Consider the following 20,582-nt stretch of genomic DNA (forward strand, 5'->3'; position numbering starts at 1 on the left):
AAACAGTGCAATGTTTCCAAATTAATTTCCTTTTAAAGAATTCGTTGCATTGTTATTTTGATTATCTACAATGAAATAGAGCATAAACAGAAAGGGGAAATCGCCAGTTTCATAGTATCAACAATATAGTTAAGAAGTTAGGTATTTGTCGGAATAACCGTACTTAAAATTGCCGCTCAAGTACCATCCCGAAAAAAACTCCCACTCATTTGTTTCAGATTATACACGATTTTCAGAATGTTTCACAACTTTCTTAACATTATGGAAAATATATGCGAACTACGTATCTCTGAATATGATCGTTTCTAGAATTAATTCAGCACTTAATGAAAGAGTATATCACAGGACACCATGGCATTGGTCTTGTACCTTACAACACATTGTATTAAAAAGTTAGATTTGTCCCATCTTAGGGATACCAAAATATAATAGGATATAAATAAAAAATTCCTGATTTTCCGAAAACTATATTCAAAAATTTTCAAATTTGCCTTACAGAAAAATATTAAACTCGATGATTACACTTTAACATTCACAAATTTATAAAACCTTAAAAATCTATACCACGTTATTGCATTATTGATGAATAAAATTATCAAAATCACGAGTTATATAAAAAAGTTATTTCATTTTTCAAAAATACGAGAATGGGTTTTGGTATAGATCTTTCTTAAACGATTCGACTTGTGTTCTTGATGGATTAATCATCAAAACAAAAAAGCTCAATGTTTTTCTAGTACATACGTATTTTTTACCACACCACAGTGGGGCTATAGACACTACCCTGTATATTTGCTTTTGGTTTCTTCGAAAAATTTGTTCAAATCAAACTTCTGTTTAGTTCGAGTTGTGCAACAAATTCCGGGGTATCTCTTATCTTACATTTAATTGTCTTATACCATCGGATCCTCTGTTCCAGAATCGTAAAACCAATTCCTGATTTCCTTCGCATCCTTCGTCCAGTCCGGTTCATTATTTTGTCTTTAATCGGATTTGATTATCTACGGTAATGATTGCCAGAGCTAATCAAATTGAGGAACGTATCTGACAGGAGCGAACGCAGCGAGCAGGTAGCACTTTCCTTGCCCCAAGCATCAATTAAGCCACTACTTAATATCCCCACCGACATGAAACAATCACGAAAAGACATTAAGCCCCATCCACACTAACAGTTCGCGAAAGAACCTAATCTCGAAAACACGAGAAACGTTTCAAAAAACAAACAAAACCCCCTCCACCATCAATCACCCTTCCAATTAATCCGCCCTTATTTATTAGTGCTGTATGTACTATATACCGTCAGAGAGAGCGTGGTGTGATAGCGCAACGGCATCCTGTTGCCAGAAGGCGAAAGATGGCGCTCACAAATTACCCTTTAATCTACTATATGCCCGACTAATTAAAGTCGTCGATGGTTGATGATATTAGCGGCGTTTTAGGTCTGGCTCCTACGGGCAACATTTACCTAATTCTCACTTTATTAAATAATGTTTGATGGCGCCAGGCCATCCTCTGGACGCAAGAGGCATTACGCGCCGCAAGATGGCGCTCGCTCCATTAACAAATACACGTGTTAGTGCAGTCAGTGGGGATTTTTTTCGTTTGGCACGATTGTTATAGGAGATTATTGTCCGGACGATGGAACGAATCTCCAATTCGGGGTAATCGGCTTTCGTGGACGGAACTTCTGTTGATTGGTAGAAAACCGATGAACTAATAATCGAGCAACCTACATGAATTTCGGTCACGTAGGACAAAATGCAAGCGGACTGTTCGGTGCACGGAAACGAAAAATTGGCCCAATTGGATCAAAAACACGACAAAAACAAAGCCTCGAATATAACAAATTACTATTTTGGGTCAGACAGACGGGAAGCCATAAACGGATTTGAATTCAGCCACAAAAGAAGGAAATAAAAGTATGTTCCGATCCGATGAAGTTCTTACCTGCAACGAAGCTCGTAAAGCTCTTTCGATTGACCATTTTAGTTAAAAATTATCTGACGTCGTAAATAAACGTTCCAGTTAAAAGAAAAGTTTATAATGCAGAGTCGATGCTTTTACATTGCGTCTTTGTAGGAAAGAAGTACAAGGGAATTCTCTACAACAGACGTCGTTTCGAAAGGAAAACATTTAAAAACTTGGGAGGATTTTACCAACGTCGTATCAAACTTTTCTTAGTGCTTTCAACACTCTTGCAATTGGACGGGAACTTACAATGTTGTTAAAATCAATAAAATAACTTTTACAAGTTGGTTGCTTAATAATTGCTGCCACCGTCATTAGGCTTTTCCTTCTTGGAGTGCGAGCATAACAAAGACGGTCTAAAGCAAATTCTTTAAAATAAATTGTGTTTGACATGAAAGGCTTATTGCAATAATTCACGATTTTACCTTCAAATCTTGTCTTATAATTTTAGTCGTACTAAAACACAAACAACAACGTAGTTTCGTGTTTCAAAGAACAAACAAAGTCTGGCTTTTACTACAATAAGCGCACTCTTGAACGATCCTGCAACAACAGCATTACAACAGAATCGCGAAAAAGGTTTGAAGAAACAAGACGGAGTCGAGGTTCTTTCACTACACGAGAATCTGTTAAGAGCAACTAAACGAATTCGTGTAACGATTTTACGTTCACAGACAAAAAAGTAATAAAAGCATACAAATCTAAATACACTTGAATTTATTTCACGAGCAGTTTCGAAATTGTATTACATCGGTTGCTCTCATAATCCAAATGTATAAACCATACTAGTGTGTTTCAATATTTACAAAGATACCACCTGACATCCACATGCACCATTTGTTGTCATAACCACTAGTGTTAGAAAAATTATAGCTAACTGCATCTGTGTCCTACTTTCCAGAGCCGACGCAGTGTTATTGTTATACAATTGTTGTTAAAACACGATTAAGAAGCTCTAATTATCGCGACTGTAGGTTCTAAACACCAGTTGTATATTAATTAGATTTGCTTTAACGACTTTTAACTCAATTATTGTGCTAATTGTGTTGTTATTTTTAATCAACCATTCATAATTCCGTTATGTGCATAACCAAATTCACAGAAATCCATTTTATTAATATTTCAATTTAATATGTAAAGTGGACGATGTTTGAGACCCACTCAAAATAAGTAAATTCAAAATATGTCATAATTAACATTAGTGTCTACAAAATACCAAAGTTGCGTTAAAAAGAAAAAAGCTTGACTTATTTGTGGCCTGAACATTTTCGCTACAAAGATTACAGACATTATTTATAATATTTCCAAGATTTTCGTGTCTTCTTCAAGAATATTATGAAGAAAAAACTGTGCTGGTGAGAAAAGACCATCAAAAATCGAATTATTTCACCATAAACTTCATCACGTCTATAAATTTATAACAATATGGCACATCATTGGAAGTTTTATATGTAACTTCAATTAGAAATTAATAATGTAATTACAAGTCAATCTTAGGTTAATGACCAAAATTTATAAATATTCAATTTTCGTTTTTGGGTCGGCGTTCAAAATTTATAAACAGAATTTGGAAATAACTCAACTGTTGTAGTAATGTTGTATAAACGGCATCAGTATGGAATACGTTTAAACTTTCAATAATTTTATTATGGATAAAAGTCTAGGATATATGAAAGTTATTGTAAGTTTCTCCAGATATTATTGTAAATTTATGAATCTGATGAAGTTTATGGTGAAATAAATGAAACTACGCTGTTAAAGTCTCACAAATTTGTTTTTAAACTTGCTTAAATAACTGTTAGCCAAATATACCACCCACAGCTTTCAACGCAAAATTGTACAAGTTAAAAGTTTTTGGTTTACTTATTTTACATTTTTTTCGTTTGGGAATAATTGTAACTTTCGCAATCTTTTTAAAAACGGCCAGTCCGTTTTATTACGCAATTTCGTGATTTTCTGTGGTATAAATTTATAAAGTTGCACTGAGTTTTGCTATTGGGAGATGATAATTTCGTATTTCCTTTGAGCACTAATGAGGGATATCTTAGGGCGGAGTTTGAATGGGTAGGCGGGGCATCTCTTTAAACTTTCTTTGTGTGGAAAATTCTACTTCTATTCAGTAGTTATATAGTGCAAGTTCTGGCTCACATGTAATTTCTTTTTTTGGGAATAGTTGTAGCTTTCCCAATCTTTTTGGCAAAGGTAAGTCCCTTTATAGGAAACTTATTTAAGTAAATTTTTTTATCGAAATTATTCTATTTATTTATCAGATATTATTTCGATGTTTTTTATTTCGAAGAAATTGTTATACCCTTACAAGGAAACTGAATATACAGTAGTTACAGTTCATTGGAAACTATTTTCACGTAATTATTTGGCGCAATACACTTTCACTACTTTTCTCAAAACATGTAACCATCATATTCTTTAAAATTGATAACATCCAGGATTTATCAGTTTCAAAACGTGGATATCCATAAATTTAATTTACTAACTGTGTGTATTTACACCTGAGCGTCTAAATGAATACTCTTGAACTGTAAACTCCCACACACTGGTATAGAACGAACTATTCAAAAAAGCTTTATACCCTTCATGATTTTAATAAATTTATCCGTCCCGTTCAACTAAGTAAAATAACTAAATAAATCTCTGTCAGTCTGTTTTCATTTTATGTCATTTTCGTAAAATCTATTAATAAAATTTATTGAACTGTCGTACTTTCTAGCAACACAGATGGTTTGTGCTGTTGTTTACAAAACACAAGCGTCTGTCGAGGAAAACAACACATTTTTGGATTATTTAACAATGCTAAAAACTTTGGACATAATCTTGTTAATAATTTCTCCAAGTTTAGTTCCGAATATTATCAAACTTTTACAATAGCTGAATGAACAAGACTTTCCACACTATAACTGTCTGATATATTCTAGCTAGCTTAAGCAGAATTAACACGATATTTTACAACAAAACGTTCCAGAAGCGGAGCGCGTTAGTCGACTCTGCATACATCAAATATATTTGCCTAAACCGATTCAATCGATAACTTGAATTTTATTCGAGTTCTGCATCACCTCTGTAGTTAATAAATATGTCGATAATAGTAGTTCCAGAAAGCTCTTCCCTCATTAAAAGGGCGTCAGCAGCAATATCAATAAATTTTTTACTCCTAAATAAACTTCCCATTTATCAAAATCCAATTTGTCTAGTCTTCTAATAAAATTTAATAGACAAATAACAGTAAATCAGCTATTATTACGAACATTCCCGTCCTTCCCACAATCACGAATTCGACCCCGAAACCCCAAAACTTCATCGAATTCTAATCTTTCTCGCAGTCGCATTCCGTTGGCTATTATTAATTCTTCGATCCCGCCTCTCCTATGGCAGTTCTAAAACTCGAATGAAAGCGATTACAAGTTTCTGACAGGTGAAATTAATCGCGTGGTATGCAAGGGAAATTTTAAGAACCGGATATGGGTCGGGTTAAAGTTTGACTTCCTCTCGCTCCATTTTAACGGTCATTTAAAACAAATTAGGAAACATTATTAGCCAAAGTTTCGCCCACGCTTGTTACTACACACTCGAACCGACGTAACTATAGCACAATTGGTGTTACTCGGTCTAATTCGACCTACTCGAGCAAAGAATACTAGCTATTATACGCCGTCCGCAGCATTATTTCTTACTTTAATTAAAATACTCAAATATCTTGACAGAAAGCACTTTGGCGCGATTGTTTGACTTAACGTTCATCGTTTAAATTGCTCGGAACTACATAATAAAGAAAAAAGGTCAACTTAACCCAAACTTAGTTCAATCCCTTGCTGGATACAGCATAGTTAATTATGAACGACAAAGTTTCATTTATGATTTTCACAAAACGGCTGCAAAGAAAGGTGTGGTACGGGTTGCCTCGTGTGTGACGTCACTCGGTAGCCAAATCCGTCAAATTCAAATTTTATCGTACCCCTTTTTAGTACGTTTAAAATAAATGATAACAGTTAAACTAATGGATAATCATGTAATTTCAAAACTAATAAAGCTGCTTGCATTTAAAAAGACTGAACATGTTCTATTCAGATGCTACAAACTTACTTTGTCAATAGAAGCACCGGACAAGACGAATTATTAATACTGTTTAGAAGATTTACTTATATCAACGTTAAATGTGACCTTATTCTCTTGCCATACGTTAACAAAACATGGCACATGAAGTAGAAAAAGAAGCGAGGGTCGACAAAGTGCTCTCAAAACAGAAATCAGGAAACAGATCTACAAGCGTTGGCCTCGAAAACGAACAAATTCAAGTTTTGGGCACGGAAATGACACGAATCCGACCCTCTAGAAACGTCCCAGAATGTTTAATGATTTTTTTAATGTCTGCAAAGTCGTCATAAAGTACAAAGCTGTCCTAAATTTGTCTTATCGGGAGCTCATTTAAATTTAATAGAAACTCATTTAACAAGAACGTATAGAAAGTAAGAAATGATTTAAGACGTTAAAATAAGTAATTAATTAAAATGATTTTAATGAAGTTGTGAAATAGTAGATTAAATTTTGTACGTAATGCGTGTGTAATACTAATAATGCTGATATTCTTCTCATAATGCAATAATTAGATTTTTTTAAATTTCGAATTAAAAAAATGTATTGCTCTATTTCTGTTCCCTAGCGTATAATATACGTTTAACGAAATATAATGAAAAACAATTAACTTTCTTTACTAAAAGTTTAGCCATGGTAATTTATTTTTTAAACTCCAACGCCATTGTTCTATATTTCGTTCTGATAGCGTAAACAAGATAAAGCGACTGTAATAGTGAGGACGTCGCGCTAAAACGAGAATTGATACAAGATGGCCGCCGGGAAGCAAATGCAAATTACAAAAAAATACAAGCCTTTAATTATCCTTTGCGCCACTAATGAAGTCATTTAGATAAAAAAGCCGTCTTGTAATTTAACACGATTAAATTTTAAAAGCACAAAGAGTATCGTTTTATCAGAAAAGCCGCGGTCTTAATAGCCACCTTAGTCGAACCTCGAATACGCTGACCGCATTTAATAACAATCAGCACAACTGAAATGCACTGTGTTAAAAACTTAATTAAACCATTCAAGCTCTGGCATTTTAATTCCGGCGTAATTAATTTCTAAATGTGTGGGTTTTTTCGATTGAAATGGTGGATGCGCCGGGAGAGCTCAAAGACGAATTTATCAACCGAAACGAGATTTTGCAAGCTTGCAAATTCGCAAAATTACTTTGATGGTTGCTCCATTTGGAAAAAACGGCATTTTTCTCGTGCGAAAAGCGAGAAAAATCGTGTTTCATTAAACTGTCGACGTTACTTCTTTACATGCCGGAAAAAATCCAAAAACCCATTTGGCGCATGGCCAGTTGCTGACGTGAAATATACCTTAGGTTGGCCTAAATTCGGTTCCTTAACCGTCTATTCTTGGCCAGATCCCGCTCGGTATCGATGGATCTAGGGTTGTTTTTATGGATGGCCGACCCGACCGAATTGCACTAGATAAACCGGGAAGAAAATTGGGATTTTAATGTTTGCTCACCTTTCACTCCACGACTTCGTCGAGCTGATACCTGCAACAAGAAAAAACGGCAATTAGTCCAAAGTTATGGCGAAAAAGTACACAAAAAATTAGAACGAAGTTTTGGTGCAGACACGATATAAAGTTTTCTTGTTTGGGAAACAGAAAGGCAGGTGGGTATATATTATTATTTAAGATAGGACGTTGACGGAAACGGAAGACAGATAAAGCAGTGTACAAAGAGAACGTGCCTACAAAGGCTGCTCTGACGTATAATAGAATTTGAAATAATACGAAAAGACTCGCTGAATAAATGAAATAGTTCTTATAAAACAACTCGACGTAAAGTCGGAAAGATTCGACCGTTCGAACGAGAAATGCAAACGGGAAATTATTTCGAACTTGCCATGAGCATAATCTAAGTTTGGAACTCGTTCTCTTCGCAAAATACTTTGTCTATGAATGCAAACTTACTTCGTTATAGTTCTTGGAATGCCGTTTTGAAACTAGCAATTAATATAACACAGTATCGCATAGCTAAACCTCTTAAGATCTAAATAATATTAATTTTAAGTTGTTCTGCTCGAATAACATTCTCTTTTGAACATGAGTTAAAAACTTATACACACCAAGAAGTATTTTACTAGTAGTGATCATTAAACCCATAAAATCTTTATATGTAAATACAATGAAAAATATCCAAAATAACCTAAAAGTTTTTAACTAGACTACAAAATTAGTCACAGAAAATCTAATTAAAAACCGAAATGAACATTTGTTAGTTACACATGTGACAACTATCACAATATTGGTAACTTTAGACATCCGCTACAACATTAACTACTATACATACATGTCATTAAGAACCAATTTTACAAAAATATGATATTTGGAAAGTTTAGTCTTTGTTAATAACAGAAAAAGAACAAAAAAAAAACCTTGTACGCACCACGACACCGAAATAATTTTAAATAAATTTCGATGTGTTTTAACAGCTATTTTGCATATTAATTTTTTAAACTGAATGTGATCATTATTTACAATGGCAAACTAAAGCATATAATCACGAAAGTATTAAAATAGAATTTCATTAATGAGGTGCAAAATTGTTTTCGTCATAAAATAAAATTGGGATGAAATATTAATGACGTGTTGCGAACTAGAATTAGGTGCAAAAATCGTTATTTGAAATTATTCTAGCTTTATAAATTAGTTTTCCTCGAAAGCAAAAAAAAAACACGATTATAAATCTCACAGTAATTTAAGTACTTTCTGTTGTGAAGGCAAATAAAATACAAGCAACCAAGAAAACGCTGAAGTAGTGCCTGTCATTTTAATAGCCAATTAATTTTTAATTAAAAATTTGAAGAAAATTAAAAATGAATTTGACGGTGAAACTATAAGTAAAGGTTATACATTTAGAGTGAAATTGAGTTTTTAACATATAATGTTGAAAATTGAAATGTTGGTTGCTGCGTCGATAATTTCGGAGATTAACTAAGTATCTAGTAATATCATTCAAACGGCAACGGAAACTTGTAGTTTCACGAAAACAAATCTAAATTATTCTACAGTTTTAAATCAGCTAAGGAATAAACTCGAGATCATTTATAAACACAATAATTCTAACATTATACAAATTAACAACTTCGTTTATGGAAAGGAAAAACGATAAAGACCTCAAGTTCAAGCCCTGAGGAACGCTGGAATCAGCAATGTCAGCAATGAAAGTAAAGGATTTAGATCCCATTATTACCGATAGACCTTTCAAACATGATATTCTTATAACAAAATGAGATCACATTAGTTGTAAGTTATCCGATTATCTTATTATTACTTAGATTTTAGAAACGGACCTGAACTTGTTTCTTGTTAAATTGACAGTTTGTAAATTCTTGTGTTTGGATTTCTGTTGGATTTGCTGCCGACCAAATTAAAAAAGTGGTCTAAGGTCATTTCCACAGAACTTACCTAGCCCTTGACGTACGGACAATGTAAAGTATGTTTAAAGCAGGTAACCAACGGGATAAAATGTATTTTCAACACTAATAACAAGCTTAACTTCGAGTTTATGTATATGTTTATACATCGAAATAATGTCACGTAGAAATTAGTTTGATTTGAGTGAGTTTGTCTCTTCAAAACAGAGAACTAAAATTATTATTAAGCCACAATCGAATAAAACGTCCTGAATATTATGTTTTTTCTTATTTTATCATTATTAAGTAAAAACATATGCATTCTCACATTGTAGAAAAAATGGGATGACTCCTTAATTTGATCAATAAAAAATTTGCAATAACGTCATCAACATAGATAATACTAGTCGTAGAACAAAATAAAACTAGTCACAGCACACACCATTGAACGTGCGATTACACGTGTTCGTGGTACAATGTTACTATACCTTGCAAATATTTTTGCGAAAATTTGGACGTTTACATGGTATTCGTAATATACACACAAACTTTGGCAACAATCGGTCCAGTAGTTTCGGAGATTATGTGTCTAATGAAAATCGACAGAGACGCCAGACAGACAGACAGACGGACTGAAACGGAAGATCACTTTTTTCGTACTGTAGGTCGAGAGGTCATGAAACGTCGAGAAAACATGAAACTGGCAGGTCGCCTGACGAACTCGATTAGCTTACGCTCGGGAATAAAAAATGTTGTGGTCTATATTGTTAAGTAGAAGTAATAGTTTAACAAAATTTCATGATCTTTCTGATAATGCTCTTTTTTTTGTAGCCTAATAAATTACAGGGTCTCGATAATTATAGTTTTAATTTGAAGTCGTAGAAAAAGCATAGTATGTAACACGTTTATAAGCCTCTCTAGACACTCGTTTTTTAAACATTCGCTCCGCTTGTGATTAAATAAACTCTTTACTAAAGAGGCGTTTATAAAACTTATTACAATACACTGTGTAAAGTACTTATAATAAATTGTTTGGTGAAAGAATAAAGCGACAAGTTCTTATTAAAAGTACAGTGACAAAACAAACTTGACGTAGACGCATTATTTAAATTTCCATACTTATTTCGAATTTAATTCCCCATCTGAATCTTTTGAAGTCGTTAAGGTAGATCAATAATAATTTTATAATTGTTGACATTACCTTGAACTTTATTTTGTTCACGTAGTTCTTTTTGACAATAATCTCAGTGAATCGTGACTTCATTCGTACTTAAATGTCTCGACAAATAGAAGAACGGTGCTCGTTTCTAAGAGCATTTTTAACCATTAGAAAGAACAATTGTATTCCAATGGTTAAACTGTTTTGAATAAAGTTCAATTAACGCTCAAAGACAACTTTACTGCAAAACAACAATAAAACGGAAATATAACCTCCTTAATGAACAATCAAAAAACAAAGCCTTTCATTTTTCCGTAAAAAAAAGTAAAACGACTGAAAAAAAACGCGCTTTTTTCGCCCACATCCCTACTTTCAATATGTCCAAATCCTCAGTAAAAGAGAAGGAGAGCACAATACAATTTTTCTTGCTTCCTACATTGTGCTTTAAATTTGATTTTAATTACGTATAAAGCCCTAGCAAAGATGTATCTGCTAACAGACCACGGAAGACAATGGTGTGCATAGAAGCAAACTATCTCATTGGTATTTTATTTGTGTCGGGAAACATCCGAGCACAATTCTGTGACAAAATCAATGAAAAAAGGAAAAATACACCGAAACCTTACAAACCTGACTATCTCTTCTCGTAAAAAACCCACCACAACACAACTCGACGCTTTCAAAGGCAACGAAACGGCAAAGAATGTCTACGATTGTTTCAAACCCAACTCCACTTATTCCAATTTCAATATTCCTCCTCAAATTAGAGCTTTGATGTTTGCAACCGAACCATAAGCAGAACTTGAAAATTTCATAAAACTTCTGAAGTCTTCGTTTTTAATTTTTCGCTAATGTGCGGAATGCCGACAACAGTAAGTAAAAAGTTATGTTCCGCGAAATAATCCCGCTAAAGACCACACGTGCTTGAGATTCTCTCATTCGTCGTCGCCTTCCTCCTGCTGTCAACCGAGGTAATTAAAATTGATGGAACAAATAAATTTCCGCTGTTGTTTACACGACACACAATGTTAAGAGAGAAGCCTCCGTAATTACAGCGTTGCTTCTTGCGTCTTTGGTCGCCATTATACTGCTTTGTTTGAAATTTAAAACGTGTGTGTTCTGTGTACAGCGAGGCCCCAATTTGAAACGAGACAGCTTGATAAGTCCGGGATTGTTTATGAGGGAGGAACGGACATAATTGTACGAGGGCAATCCTTATTACGTCAGCTCCAATAAATTATGTTGGCAGTACGGAAAATCCGTTCATTGTCTACGGTTTATATTAATTAAGAGCGAACGCCGAGGATCATATTTAGTGAAACCTTTTTGTAAGGACGCGAGCTCACACCATGAGAACACCTCGCCCGGCGCATCCACCATTTCACGTATTCCCTCAAAGCCATTTATGTAAAACACTACAAACAACATCGCGCAACTGACCCACGTGTTTTTACTCAGGTAGCAAAACCGTCGTACAAGAATGGACTGGTACAGTCGATGGGATACAACATTTGCTGAAATAATTGTACGCTGAAGCCGCTGGTTAATTACGAAAACAATCATCACATTGTACATAAGACTAGAAATGTTTTTGTAGACGTAAAAAAACTACATTAATATTATACAATTTAAACAAAACGATCGTTTGTTCTCTCCTATAAAATATTTTAAATTCCCTATTTTATTCACTAGAACCGAGTAAAAGGTGTATGTATTCAATTCATACATTTACAATGTTGCCAATAAACACTAATCCAATCACGTAGTTTGTTATCTCAGTTGTGGTGTGTCATCAGCACCGAATACGTTGTGGTCGAGAAACAATGATTAAAGCCACGATGACCTGATTATACAATGATTAACATCATTTACAAAAAAAAATCCAATGTCGGAAGCCCGATTTAATGGGTCACGTATATATATGTCATGAGTGACCTCAGCCACTACGAATTCTTTTGAGAAGATAACGAAAAATAAGTAGAAATTCAAACGATAAAAATTCAATGAAGCCTTAGAATTACACAAAGTGAACAAAAACGAATTATTCATTAATTAATAATAATGGACCAGAATTCCAAGAGGTAAATAAAATGCGAGCAACAAAAACGTCCCAGGTTAACGCTAACTTTTGATCTCATCTAAAACTTGAGGGAACGTCATCAAATTGTTGGTGAGGATGATTAGACAAATTTTAGTTAGCGTTTTGCCACCTACACAATATTCCTATTTGACAACAAGCGGTCCAGTAGTTTCGGAGGTCAACACAGACGACAGACAGACAGACAGATGAAAACGCAAGAACTCTAGGGGCCACGCAACGTCGAGAAAACGTAAAAGTTAGCTTCCGGTTGGAAAGTAAAAACTAAATTGGGAATGTTTGCGACTTTTTAACACCTGATATATGCTTAAATATCTGTGAAAGTTTACTAACGTTTTGTAAAATAAATTGGTAGTAATTTATTTTACACTACTTCATTTTTTAAATTTATTTATGACTTTTTTATCGACTGAAAATGACATAAAAAATGTGTTTCTTTTGAATTGTTTTATTTTTAAAGATAAACATATAGTTCTTTGAACAAATTTGTATCATTTTAAAAGATCACGTATGTGAATAAATGACATGAGTATCAATTTTTCCAGATACTAGTTTGTCATCAATAAATATGAATTTTTCGTCTATTTTATTGAAAACTTTTTAAGTGTTGATTTTAGAATATTGGTTGTTTTTGATTTTTAGAAAAAATCAATATTTTCATTTATGAAAAAATAAACCTAATGATAATAAAAATGTGAGGTTGCCATCACACAGATCTTTAAAATGATACAAATTTGCTTAAAGAACTACAGATTTATTTTTAAGAACAAAGAAGTTACAGGGGTTGTATCTAATAAAAAAACACGCTGTATACGTTGCAATTTAAATAAACATGGGTTGGCTTCGCGATACCGACGCCTATATGCACCATATTTGCAATGTACTACATTAGACTTCCACCTTCAATATAAAAACAATGGCGTTTGCAGAATTTCAATATCAATATGTAGATGAACAACACATAAATATATAACATGAATATATCATTGTAATCGTATTTTAATGATCAACCAAAATTCGTGAAAAAATATGCAGGTGATGCAAAACTCGCACAGTAACACTACGATACACTCAGATGTTTAAATTTGATATTCACTGATAAAAAAATATTGAATTAGATAAATATATAGGGTGAGTCAGTAACTGTGTGTCCCCCAATGCCTAAGTTATTAAAAATAGAATAAAATTTAAAGATAAAAAAGGTTGTACAGTTCTTTGAGGGCCATACACTAAAAGTATTTTCAACTATACAGAATGTTCTGTTGTTACATCGTAAACACACAACTTAGTTTTTTCAAACAGAATACCATACATATTTTTATACAGGGTTATTCAGCTAAGATGACCCATTTATGTTTTTAAAATAGGCAACCCAAAATACCGATTCCACCTGAATCTGGATTACAAAAAATGTTTCAAAATTAAATTGTTATATTCTGGTTAATCTCTCTTAGGCTTTATAACCATAGTTTATTTTTCAAATTCCGATGCGACGTCGCCAAATCATTCCAATTGCCATTAAATTTTTTATCAATAGCAGGGTTCACAAAAAAATCGAAGTATCGTTATTTTTAAAACGACGGTTACAATATTTATGGGGAGAAAATAAAGATACGCGCTTTATTCTGATTTAAATGAAATTCGATTTATAAAAAATTTATTATAACAATTTTCAAATATCGATATTTAAGTTTTTGCAAATACCTGTATTTTATTACTGGATCTTATTCGGTTTTTTCATCTCTTCTTTTTTGTTGCATATTCTCTATATTCCGTTGATGCTTATTCAAATTTTTTACTTTTTTAAGGGACACGGTGACACATTGAAAGAAACTGAACAAAAAATGGAATAATAGAATTTTTATTTTTTAGTTTTATTCGAAAAAAATATCCTAACAGAGCACGTACCACTGTTTATCTCTAAATACAATATTCAAATACACATCTTAAAAATGACGTTACTGCGATTTTTTTGTGAAACCAATTATTCAAAAAAATAGAACAACGTGGCAACCTCGCAACGAAATTTCAAAAACAAACTATGTTTATAAACCCAGAAAGAGGTTAATAAGAATATGTAAAAATATGTTGGTTATTCTACGATGCGATGTTTCACTTTCTGTTGTAGTTGGCCATGGCCGACCAGAGTAAAAATTTAAAGAATCGCCCGATATTAAAAAAACCACTTTTGAGTTGTACCTCGAAAACAAAACACTCTGTGTAATCAAATATAAATTTAATGCAATTGTATGCTACTTAAAAAGCCGTACAATTTCTCACTTTTTATTGTATCTCTAATAATAATTATTTGATTTACAGGGTGTTGTTGAAAGGTACGTACACAATAAAATCGGCAATTGGTCCCGAAGTGCTAAAAGTAAAAAAAAGTTCAAGTAAAAGTGTTCTCCTTTTAGAGATAAAAATTATTAAAATTTACGTTCAAATTCGTTGCAGCCTCTGATAAAAAACATCTTTCGGTTCTATAGCAACATTTAGTCTTGACAAAAGTTATTGTTAAAGTTGCTAGGTTTTACTAAAATAAATTAATTTTACCTATTTATCCTTCAGTAGCGTCTAAAATGGTTGGATAAGAGTTAATTTTCCCCTTATAATTTTGATAACACAAAATAAGTTTTCCCGACTTTTTAGGCTTCGTGAATAACTGTTAATTTTGTTGTACGTACCTTTCAATAACACCCTGTATAAAAGAGAAATACTCACTCTGTATATTTTTTTTATTTATTTTTTGCTCAATAAAGAATGATGACGTTTAGAGAATTTCACTATCTCCATCCGTTTAAAATATGAGCCCGCAGAATTTTATCTGGGTACATTAAGATAACATGGGACGAAATTTTCAAAAAACTTGAAATTAAAGTGAGCCGTTTCTGAAATAGTCATCTACATAAATACTGGATGGCTTTTAATGTTTGAAACAAATTTTTGGATCACGCCTAAAAACCAGTGGGAAGATTTTTTTGATGTTTTAAGTATAATATCAATTATAGATCTAGTGATTATTGTCAATTACTCTGTTATTTCGGATTATCCGCCTTAAAGACACGTAGAAATTATTTTGACCTTTGCTTCATGTTCAAACTTTTAAATAATGTTTGTGATTGTCCAGGTGTTTTGTCTTTGTTTGCATATAATGTTCCTTCGCGGAATCTTAGACATAGTGACTTATTAAATAGATCATCTCATAGGACAAATTATGGAAATAAAAACACAGTAAGTAGATTGATCTCGGTTACTAATAAATACTGTAGAAGTATTGACTTTTTTTTTCACAAATATATTAACTTTTAAACGTAATGTGCGATCTGCATTGAATATGTAATTCTCTATTTGTAATAAGGTAATTTTCCGTAAATAAATGTATAAAAAAAAAGATGGCAACTACTGAACTGGTACCTAAAATATCAGGTATGCCATAATAAAATTTTTAATATGGTGCCAATCTAACTCGATAGTTTCATATAGGTACTAATCTGTTTTAACTATTGTTACGAAAAAACCCAAATGCCCCCCCGATGCGACGCCTATGGGTTTCTAGTATGTGACTCATCACCGATGGCGACGCTAAAAGCAGGAGTCGCGATGGAGACTCCAGAACAACTTCGAATGGGAATGAGTAGTCAAGTCCAGTAAATGAGAGAATTTGAGTCTCTAGTCAAATATATTCCAATCGAGTCGGAATTATTCTGTACACAACCTCTGTATAGTTAGTCGTGTAGTTTTGTATTACTGTGAAATAAATATTGACTTTTACCCACGCTGATATTAATGAGCGATCATAGTAACGATATCTTACGTAAGAAATTTTTAGAGTTTCGACATCAACTAAAGACGATGGACAAAGACATTTTAGTTAATATTTCAAAATACCTACTACAATGTTGGTTTCACCAAAATGTCGAAAAAGTTTGTTATATCATTTCTAAGACAACCTGAGATAAGTAAAAGATAAATAAAACACTGATTACTCGAACATAAATGCATTAAAAATTAAGCTAAAATAAAAAGTGCATTGACAAATTTTGACAAGCATATTATTATTTCCAGAATGAATGAATGCACCTAAATTTCAATGTAATCGGTTTGGTAGTTTGGAAATGAAGTTAGTTGTTTCTGGAATTATCACCAAAATAGGTGGAATATCAGTTTTGTATATTAACTCTCTTTAAAAATCTTGTGTTAACCACTTTGGTAATTAAATTTTATAGTTGTTACAACAATCTTAGTCTCACCAAAATTTTGCAGAAAACTTTATCATTTTTATATAATACAGCCTGAAATAAGTGAAACATCAATAGTCCAAACTTAAATTTTTAGATTAAACAGTATAAGCGAAATGTATAACGGATGGTCTGTTAATTTAAGTTGTTAATTTTGATTAGCGTTTCATCATTTCGACGATACGACTAAAATGTATATACGTTTCAAAGTAATCAGTTTGATGGTTTATAACTATTAAGATAAAGTTTCATTTATCCATTTTTTAAATAAATTGTGTAAGCAATTTTAGGAGTTGACGTTATCCATTTTCTGGGGAAGATGAATAAATAAATTTTACTTTACATTCTACAACTCCTTAAACAAAATTAATTATTAACTTAATTAAGTCTTGTTCATTGTTATATAATCGTCACGGAGTATCGAGTCAGTTGAATAGAAACGACTGTCTATTCTATGTATAATGTCGGCGTTTGGCTCTGCTTTATTTGACTTTCACCAGCATTGTTACCGACATGAAAAATTCTGTTATAATTTATACATTATCCTAATAATGTTCCAATAGGGCAGAGCTTAACGTTGACAAAGTAATAGCACTGAATGTAGTTTTTTGTAAAACTTCATTTCAATAATAAATTGCCAACAGACGACAGACCGACTCGCAGACGGACAGACAGACAGACGGGAACTGAAAACCTGAACAACAAACAATGTAGGCCCCGAAAAACATGGAATTAGACATGAATTAAAATAACTACGTTAGAATATTTCCTCAGCTTTCACAAAATAACAGACAATTTGTGTTATTTTACTGCGGGTAACTATAAAAAAAACTGAAATTACTCAATTTTCAAAAAAGTTAGACATTTCTATTTTAGGCTTGACGTTTTACAATTAATGAAACACATAATTCGGCAGGGCACAAATAATGTTTCTCTATTTTGTATATAATCAGGGAATAAGCTATTTAATCCTTGGCTGCTGCTTGCTTTCCTGTAAATTTGCTAATTAAAACGTATTTTTTTTTTTTAAAGCAAATCCAAATATGTAAATTTAATGTAAATTTTACTTACAAAAACTTCTGACTGCAGTGAACTGGAAATAAAAAAAATCTGAACACCGAGTTAGACAGCAGTAGAATATTTCAGTTTACCTTCAAAATAAATAGTAAAGAAACCACCGAAAAGTTTCCATTCCAAGCGTTGGCACGACAACCTGACTTTAAATACTTTGTGATGGGCCGTTTTTTCGGTCGCTTCGACTATTTTGATGGGACTCTATATTATGCATACATTTTAATTCATAACCCTATATCAACGATCGGACCCCTCCTCACCCGTGAGTCGCCCAGTTTGTAACTTCCCATTAACCCAATCAATTAGAACCGGGCGATCCGCTGTCAAAATCGCCCATCCTATTTCGTAAAACTAACGATCCGCCGTCACTTCCATCCCAAGCCCCGTCAAAAACGGATCCACCCGAAATGAAAACAAAGCGTGCTAATTTCGCTCGCGTTTCAACCGATTAACCGCGTCGATTCCCATCGGCTTTGAAAATGGATGCAAGCAATCAACGTGATCCACAATGATGACGTCGAGTATCGCGCGAGAATTGTAAACCGGCGGCACTTTTCCATTATTAATGCCGCCCCCGCCTTTGGAGAATCATCGCGAAGAAATGCCCACTTGTACCGGGAATCCCCGGGGACCGGACCACTCTATGAAATATTGAACAACCGAAACCGCAAGAATGCGAACAACATCAGCCACTCATTACCAAACCGACGACGGTAATTGATAACTCCCTCGATGTATTCGTCGCTGATGCCTTTACAAGTCAGGGGACTCAAATTTAACATAAATAACACTGCGAAACAGACGAAACAGTCGTTTTCGAACAAAAAAAGTGACCATTTCTCAAAACATCTCTCAATTTTGATTTTAAAACCGCGAAGAATCCAAAGTCGGTGAAATTAGAAAAAGTTTAAAGACTTTGTATCTCTAATTAAAAAAATTTACATTCGAAGTCAAAAAGCATTTCGAGGATATTCAGTTTTTATTAATATCAATGAATGACTATTAAATTCATTAATTTTTTATAGGACCAGATCTTTTCAAATAATTTTGTACTTCTTTAATGGTGCTGTAGTTATTATTCAATTAAACTTGCAAATGTCTACACAAAATGTCTTTGATTTTGAAAGATCAGTAAACTTAAAATATTTGATGAAACTGACAGCGAAGAGTTGCAAGTATTACAAGTGTACAATAGAGTTTATAAGAAAAAAAAAACAAAATTTATGTTGGTAGCCAGACGCTTCTTTAATATTTAAATTGTAATTAGTGTTACATTGTGCATGTCAAAATTAAAAAAATGGTATACGTATCTGCACTAAAAAACGGCGATCCATCACCTCAAAGAACATAATATCCAAAATAATCCTTTCTTTCTTAGCAATGTTTATACGGGATCTATACGCAAATGGACGAATCCATTAAAACAAAAGCGTTTCCAGATAAATAATAAAGTAGTCAATTAGCGATAATCACATCATTCCAAAAATTTATTGAACAAACAGTTTCAAATAAAGCGCTGACATGTAAGATAATTCTGTATTAAAAACACAATGCGTTTCGTGTGTTTTTAATTACCAGTGCAAGAAAAAAAAATTGAGATGACGTCATCAATTTTTTGGGGGGGAATAAACAGAATTATATGTCTTCATTAACAATTTATCAGACTTTAACACGTCTGCAAGATTTCAAAGTATTGATTTATTCAATAAAATAAGTTGACTGATTCATTAGTTTTGTTTGAGTCACCCTGTATAATAAGCAAACTAAAAAATATGAATGCAATGATAAATTAAAATATAGACTGATCATATTTCGCAATTCTCGATAGGAATTATTCGGTAAAATTTTGAGATGACGTCATCAATTTTTTGGAGTTGATAAACATTTTGATTAATAAGTTACCATTCTTACAATAACTTCAAAACGTCTACAAGATTTAAAAGTATTCAGTTTTGCAATTCTTGATTTAATCAATAAAATACATTATTAATTTTTTTAGGCACTCCGTATAAGCAAATCTAAAAAATATTAAAGCAGTGATAAATCACAAATATTGACTCATCATACAACGCAAATCAAATTTAATCTCTGATTAAGAACAATTGTAACTATGATAATAACAATCGTTACTATGGAGTTAATCAGAGATTAAATTTGATTTGCGTTTATGCAACCGGCCCTTAATACAGGATTTATTCAGCAAAATTTTCACGTGATGTCATCATGATATTTTAACGAGGATGAGCAAATAAATTTTGACCAAAAATTTACCATGCTTATCATAACTTTAAAACATCTGGAATATTTCAAAGCATTCGGGCGTTGTTTTATAATCTTGATGTTTTTTTCAAAAAAATCTGGACGGTTCGGGTAAAAACTCAATACGGCGCCATAAATTACATGTGTAAGACTATGTTATTTTATACAATTTAAAACCCATTTACTATATACAATTTTGAAGTGACGTCATCACATTATTGGTGGGGATGACTAGACAAATTTTGGCTAGCGTTTTACCATCTACATGATATTTCTAATATAAATACAAAATTTGACAACAATCGGCCCAGTACTTT

The 20,582-nt window shown here is 32.8% G+C and overlaps 1 protein-coding gene across 5 annotated transcripts in view; it reads right to left on the reverse strand.

Annotated features, from left to right (window-relative positions):
• LOC135125903 (complexin) overlaps positions 1 to 20,582 on the reverse strand; it is a 256,204-nt gene that overhangs the window by 151,563 nt on the left and 84,059 nt on the right. For all 5 annotated transcript variants that reach the window (XM_064051656.1, XM_064051657.1, XM_064051653.1 and 2 more), the window contains exon 2: positions 7,540 to 7,570. The gene's annotated coding sequence lies outside the window, so the exon portion shown is untranslated. The remainder of the gene's footprint in view (positions 1 to 7,539; positions 7,571 to 20,582) is intronic.

The sequence above is a fragment of the Zophobas morio genome, unplaced genomic scaffold, assembly GCF_036711695.1.
Source record: "Zophobas morio isolate AGI-343-1 ecotype UQ-CSIRO unplaced genomic scaffold, CSIRO_AGI_Zmor_V1 ptg000009l, whole genome shotgun sequence".
NCBI lineage: Eukaryota > Metazoa > Arthropoda > Insecta > Coleoptera > Tenebrionidae > Zophobas > Zophobas morio.